The sequence below is a fragment of the Leopardus geoffroyi genome, chromosome B1 (assembly GCF_018350155.1).
Source record: "Leopardus geoffroyi isolate Oge1 chromosome B1, O.geoffroyi_Oge1_pat1.0, whole genome shotgun sequence".
NCBI lineage: Eukaryota > Metazoa > Chordata > Mammalia > Carnivora > Felidae > Leopardus > Leopardus geoffroyi.
The window spans coordinates 95,627,843-95,634,646 of record NC_059327.1 but is presented as its reverse complement, the minus strand read 5'-3'; positions in this window follow the sequence as shown (position 1 = coordinate 95,634,646).

Here is a 6,804-nt window from a genome sequence, read left to right as displayed (position 1 = left end):
GATATAATCATAGCCATGTAAAATATTGAATTTGAATATTGTGGTTTGTGAACTTTCTGAAAGCTGCCATGTATCCTCTTCTTTTCCGTTTAGGTGTCTTTAAAATATCTCCTAGCTTTCTTTTGTCCAGATAAGAAATATTTTCCTTCTTCCAATACTAAGCAAGCAAGAGCACTTATATAAACATTTTCTTTTGAAAGGAACATATAGTTCAACTACAGAATTTTGGAAAACTTTGTCCATTAGTAAGATACAAACAATGCACCCTATAGAAACTTAGCATTTGAGAATGGTGTTTGTAATCACCGTTTGAAATTTGCTTTTCAACTTCAGGACCATAACAGAATAATCATTCTTTTATTTAATATATGTATAAGTCCATGTCCTTGCTATGTTCTGAATTGTTTACTATGGTATCAGATTTTCTCTTCTCACCACCTAAATAGATTACACAGTGCATGCATTTGTTCAGGTGTTTTCTCATGCTTTTTCACAGCTCCAGTAAAGTGTAAGTCACAGTCCGGGGGGAAATACAGTAGTCCCTCCACCCCCTATCTGCAGTTTTGATTTCAGTGGTTTCAGTTATATGCAGTCAACTGTTGTCCAAATATATTAAATGGAAAGTTCCAGAAAGAAACAATTCATAAGTTTTAAATTGCATGAAATTTTGAGTATCCTGATGAAATCTCACACTGTCCTGTCTAGGATGAGAATCATCCCTTTATGCAATGTATCCACACTGTCTATGCACTACCCAGCCATTAGTCACTTAGCAATCTGGGTTATCAGATCAGCTGTCAGAGTATGGCAGTGCTTGTGGTCAGGTAGCCCTTATTTTACTTAATAATGGTCCCAAACCTCAAGAGTGGTGATACTGGCAATTCAGAGATGCCAAAGAAACACCAGAAAGTGCTTCCCTGAAGTGAATAGTTGAAAATTCTCAACTAAATAGGGAAAGAAAAAATCACATGCTGAGGCTGCTGAGATCTATAGTAAAAATGAATCTTCTATCTGTGAAATTGTAAAGAAGGAAAAAGAAATTCATGCTGGTTTTATTGTTATTGATCCCAGTTTTAGGCATGTATATAGAGTAAAAAACATAGTATACATAGGGTTTGGTACTATCCATGGTTTCAGTCATTCACTGGGAGTTTTGGGAACATATGCCCCACAGATAGGAAGGACTAATGAATACATTGTATTTTTAGCCACCAACTGCATTTTCTTAATTACATTATATTTATTTATAAGAAAAATGTTTCTACTGGTTATAGCCAAATAGCAGCTTTCAAAACATACTAACCTATTTTAAAATTGAAAAAAAAATTTCATACAGTCTATGAATTAGTCCACAAAGAGATCTAATTTTTAGTTGTCTAATTTTGGCCACTTAATGCAAATGATCTACTTTTTCTACTTTTGGATCACCTTACAATTTGGTTTTAAAAAGCAACGCAATCCTGTTTTGTTTGATTAAAGAAAGACATGTATTTAACGTCCTAAAGTCTTGGCTGACTGCTATGTCAACCTCTTATGATTTGATGGCTGTTCTTTTTTTGTTTGTTTGTTTTATTTTTTTAAATTTACATCCAAATTAGTTAGCATATAGTGCAACAATGATTTCAGGAGTAGATTCCTTAATGCCCGTTACCCATTTAGCCCATCCCCCCTCCCACAATCTCTCCCATAACCCTCAGTTTGTTCTTTGTAATTATGAGTCTCTTCTGTTTTCTCCCCTCCCTATTTTTATATTACTTTTGTCTCCCTTACTTTATGTTCATCTGTTTCGTCTCTTAAAGTCCTCACATGAGTGAAGTCATATGATTTTTGTCTTTGACTAATTTCACTTAGCATAATACCCTCCAGTTCTATCCACGTAGTTGCAAATGGCAAGATTTCATTCTTTTTGATTGCCAAGTAATACTCCATTGCATATATATACCACCTCTTCTTTATCCATGCATACATCGATGGACATTTGGGCTCTTTCCATACTTTGGCTATTGTTGATAGTGCTGCTATAAACATGGGGGTGCATGTGTCCCTTCGAAACAGCACACCTGTATCCCGTGGATAAATGCCTAATAGTGCAATTGCTGGGTCGTAGGGTAGTTTTATTTTTGTTTTTTGAGGAAAGTTCATACTGTTTTCCAGAGTGGCTGCACCGGCTTGCATTCCCACCAACAACGCAAAAGAGGTCCTCTTTCTCTGCATCCTCGTCAACATCTGTTGTTGCCTGAGTTGTTAATGTTAGCCATTCCAACAGGTATAAAGTGGTATCTAAATGTGGTTTTGATTTGTATTTCCCTGATGATGAGTGATGTTGAGCATTTTTTCATGTGTCGGTTGGTCATCTGGATGTCTTCTTTGGAGAAGTGTCTATTCATGTCTTTTGCCCATTTCTTCACTGGATTATTTGTTTTTGGGGTGTTGAGTTTGTTAAGTTCTCTATAGATTTTGGATACTAACCCTTTATCTGAAATGTCATTTGCAAATATCTTCTCCCATTCTGTCGGTTGCCTTTTAGTTTTGCTGATTGTTTCCTTTGCTGTGCAGAAGCTTTTTATTTTGATGAGGTCCCAGTAGTTCATTTTTGCTTTTGTTACCCTTGCCTCCGGAAACATGTTGAGTAAGAAGTTGCTGCGGCCAAGATCAAAGAAGTTTTTGCCTGCTTTCTTCTCCTCGAGGATTTTGATGGCTTCCTGTCTTACATTGAGGTCTTTCAACCACTTTGAGTTTATTTTTGTGTATGGTGCAATAAAGTGGTCCAGGTTCATTCTTCTGCATGTCGCTGTCCAGTTTTCCCAGCACCACTTGCTGAAGAGAGTGTCTTCATTCCATTGGATATTCTTTCCTGCTTTGTCAAAGATTAGTTGGCCATACGTTTGTGGGTCCATTTCTGGGTTCTCTATTCTGTGCCATTGATCTGAGTGTTCTTGTGCCAGTACCATACTGTCTTGATGATTACAGCTTTGTAATCATCAAGATTGTGTAATCATCAAGATTACATCACATTACGTCATATCAAGACTGTGATGTAATCATCACAGTCTGGGATTGTGATGCCTCCTACTTCGGTTTTCTTTTTCAAGATTGCTTTGGCTATTCGGGGTCTTTTCTAGTTCCATAGAAATTTTAGGATTGTTTGTTCTAGCTTTGTGAAGAATGCTGGTGTTATTTTGATAGGGATTGCATTGAATGTGTAGATTGCTTTGTGTATTATCGACATTTTAACAATATTTGTTCTTCCTATCCAGGAATATGGAATCTTTTTCCATTGTTTTGTGTCTTCTTCAATTTCTTTCTTTCTTTCTATACTTCTCAGTGTGTAGATCTTTTACCTCTTTAGTTAGGTTTATTCCCAGGTATTTTATGGTTTTTGATGCATCTGTAAATCGGATCGATTCCTTGATTTCTCTTTCTGTCGCTTCATTGTTGGTGTATAGGAATGCAACCGATTTCTGTGCATTGATTTTATATCCTGCAACTTTGCTGAATTCATGAATCAGTTCTAGCAGTTTTTTGGTGGAATCCTTTGGGTTTTCCATATAGAGTATCATGTCATCTGCGAAGTGTGAATGTTTGACCTCCTGGCCGATTTGGATGCCTTTTATTTCTTTATGTTGTCTGATTGGAGGCTAATACTATGTTGAATAACAGTGGCGAGAGTAGACATCCCTGTCTTGTTCCTAACCTTAGGGGAAAGCTCTCAGTTTTTCCCCATTGAGGATGATATTGGTGTTGGGTTGTTCATATATGGCTTTTATGATCTCGAGGTATGCTCCTTCTATTCCTACTTTCTTGAGGGTTTTTATCAAGAAAGGATGCTTTATTTTGTCAAATGCTTTCTCTGCATCTATTGAGAGGATCATATGGTTATTGTCCTTTCTTTTATTGATGTGATGAATCACGTTAATTGTTTTGCGGATATTGAACCAGCCCTGTATCCCAGGTATAAATCCCACTTGGTTGTGGTGAATAATTTTTTTAATGTATTGTTGGAGCCGGTTGGCTAATATCTTGTTGAGGATTTTTGCATCCATGTTCATCAGGGAAATTGGTATATAGTTCTCCTTTTTAGTGGGGTCTCTGTCTGGTTTTGGAATCGAGGTAATGCTGGCTTCAGAGAAAGAGTTTGGAAGTTTTCCTTCCGTTTCTATTTTTTGGAACAGCTTCAAGAGAATAGATGTTAATGCTTAAATGTTTGATAGAATTCCCCTGGAAAGCCATCTGGCTCTGGACTCTTGTTTTTTGGAAGATTTTTGATTACTAATCCAATTTCCTTGCTGGTTTTGGGTCTGTTCAAATTTTCTATTTCTTCCTGTTTCGGTTTTGGTAGTGGATATGTTTCTAGGAATTTGTCCATTTCTTCCAGATTGCCCATTTTATTGGCATATAATTGGTCATACTATTCTCTTATTATTGTTTTGATTTCTGCTGCGTTGGTTGTGATCTCTCTTTCGTTCTTGATTTTATTTATTTGGGCTTTTCCTTTTTCTTTTTGATCAGACTGGCTAGTGGTTTATCAATTTTTTTTAATTCTTTCAAAGAACCAGCTTCTGGTTTCATTAATCTGTTCTACTGTTTTTTTTGGTTTCGATAGCATTAATTTCTGATCTAATCTTTATTATTTCTTGCCTTCTGCTGGTTTTGGGTTTTATTTGCTGTTCTTTTTCCAGCTCCTTAAGGCATAAGGTTAGGTTGTGTATCTGAGATCTTTCTTCCTTCTTTAGGAAGGCCTAGATTGCTATATACTTTCCTCTTATGACCACCTTTGCTGCATCCCAGGGGTTTTGGGTTGTGGTGTTGTCATGTTCATTGATTTCCATATACTTTTTAATTTCCTCTTTAACTTCTTGGTTAGGCCATTCATTCTTCAGTAGGATGTTCTTTTGTCTCCAAGTATTTGTTACCTTTCCACATTTTTTCTTGTGCTTGATTTCGAGTTTCATAGCATTGTGGTCTGAAAATATGCACGGTATGATCTTGATCTTTTTGTACTTACCTAGGGCTGATTTGTGTCCCAGTATATGGTCTATTCTGGAGAATGTTTCATGTGCACTGGAGAACAATGTATATTCTGCTGCTTTAGGATGAAATGTCTTGAATATATCTGTTAAGTCCATCTGGTCCAGTGTGTCATTCAAAGCCATTGTTTCCTTGTTGATTTTTTGATTAGATGATCTGTCCATTGCTGTGAGTGGGGTGTTGAATTCTCCTACTATTATGTTATTCCTATCGGTGAGTTTCTTTATGTTTGTGACTAATTGATGTATACATTTGGATGCTGCCACATTTGGTGCATAAATGTTTACAATTGTTAGGTCTTCTTGGTGGATAGACCCCTTGATTATGATATAATGCCCTTCTGCATCTCTGGATCAGTCTTTATTTTAAAGTCTAGATTGTCTGATATAAGTATGGCTACTCCAGCTTTCTTTTATTGACGATTAGCATGATAGATGGTTCTCTATCCCCTTATTTTCAATCTGAATGTGTCTTTAGGTCTAAAGTGGGTCTCTTGTAAACAGCATATAGATGGATCTTGTTTTCTTTTCCATTCTGTTACCCTGTGTCTTTTGATTGGAGCATTGAGTCCATGATGTTTAGAGTGAGTACTGAAAGATATGAATTTATTGCCATTATGATGTTTGTAGAATTGGAGTTTCTGGTGGTGTTCTCTGGTCCCTTCTAATATTTGTTGCTTTTGATATATAGACATACATACATATGTACACATACTTTTTTTCCACCATTTCTCCCCTCAGAGAGTCCCCCTTAAAATTTCTTGCAGAGCTGGTTTAGTGGCCACAAACTCCTTTAATTTTTGTTTTTCTGGGAAACTTTTTATCTCTCCTATTTTGAATGATAGCCTTGCTGGATAAGGAACTCTTGGCTGCATATTTTTCTGATTCAGCACACTGAATATATCCTGCCACTCCTTTCTGGCCTGCCAAGTTTCTGTGGATAGGTCTGCTGCAAACCTGATGTGTCTTCCCTTGTAGGTTAGGGACTTTTTTCCCTTGCTGCATTCATGAGTCTCTCCTTTCCTGAGAATTTTGTGAATTTGACTATGATATGCCTTGTTGATGGTCAGTTTTTGTTGAATCTAATGGGAGTCCTCTGTGCATCCTAGTATTTGATGTCTGTGTCTTTTCCCAGGTTAGGAACGTTTTCCCCTATGACTCCCCTCTCACATAACCCTTCTACCCCTATCTCTCTCTCTTCCTCTTCTGGGGGCCCTATGATTCTGATATTGTTCCTTTTTAATGAGTCACTGATTTCTCTAATTCTTACATCATGCTCTTTTGCCTTAATCTTCCTCTGTTTTTCTGCTTCATTATTCTCTGTAAGTTTGTTCTCTATATCACTGATTCTCTGTTCTGCCTCATCCATCCTTGCCGCCGCTGCATCCATCCGTGATTGCAGCTCAGTTATAGCATTGTTAATTTCATTCTGACCATTTTTTACTTATTTTATCTCTACAGAAAGGTATTCTAATCTATTTTTGACTCCAGCTAGTATTCTTATTATCGTGATTCTAAATTGTGGTTCAGACATCCTGATTGTATCTGTGTTAGTTAAATTCCTGGCTGTTGTTTCTTTGTGCTCTTTCTTTTGGGGTGAATTCCTTCGTTTTGTCATTTTGAAGGGAGAAAAGATATTAATGAGATAGAAAATTAAAATTTTAAATAATATTAAAAATTTTAAAATATTAAAATTAAAAACTTAAAAATACACACACAAACACACAAAATCTAATAAATGATGGTAGATCCTAGGTGTGTTTTGGTCTGGGTGTTG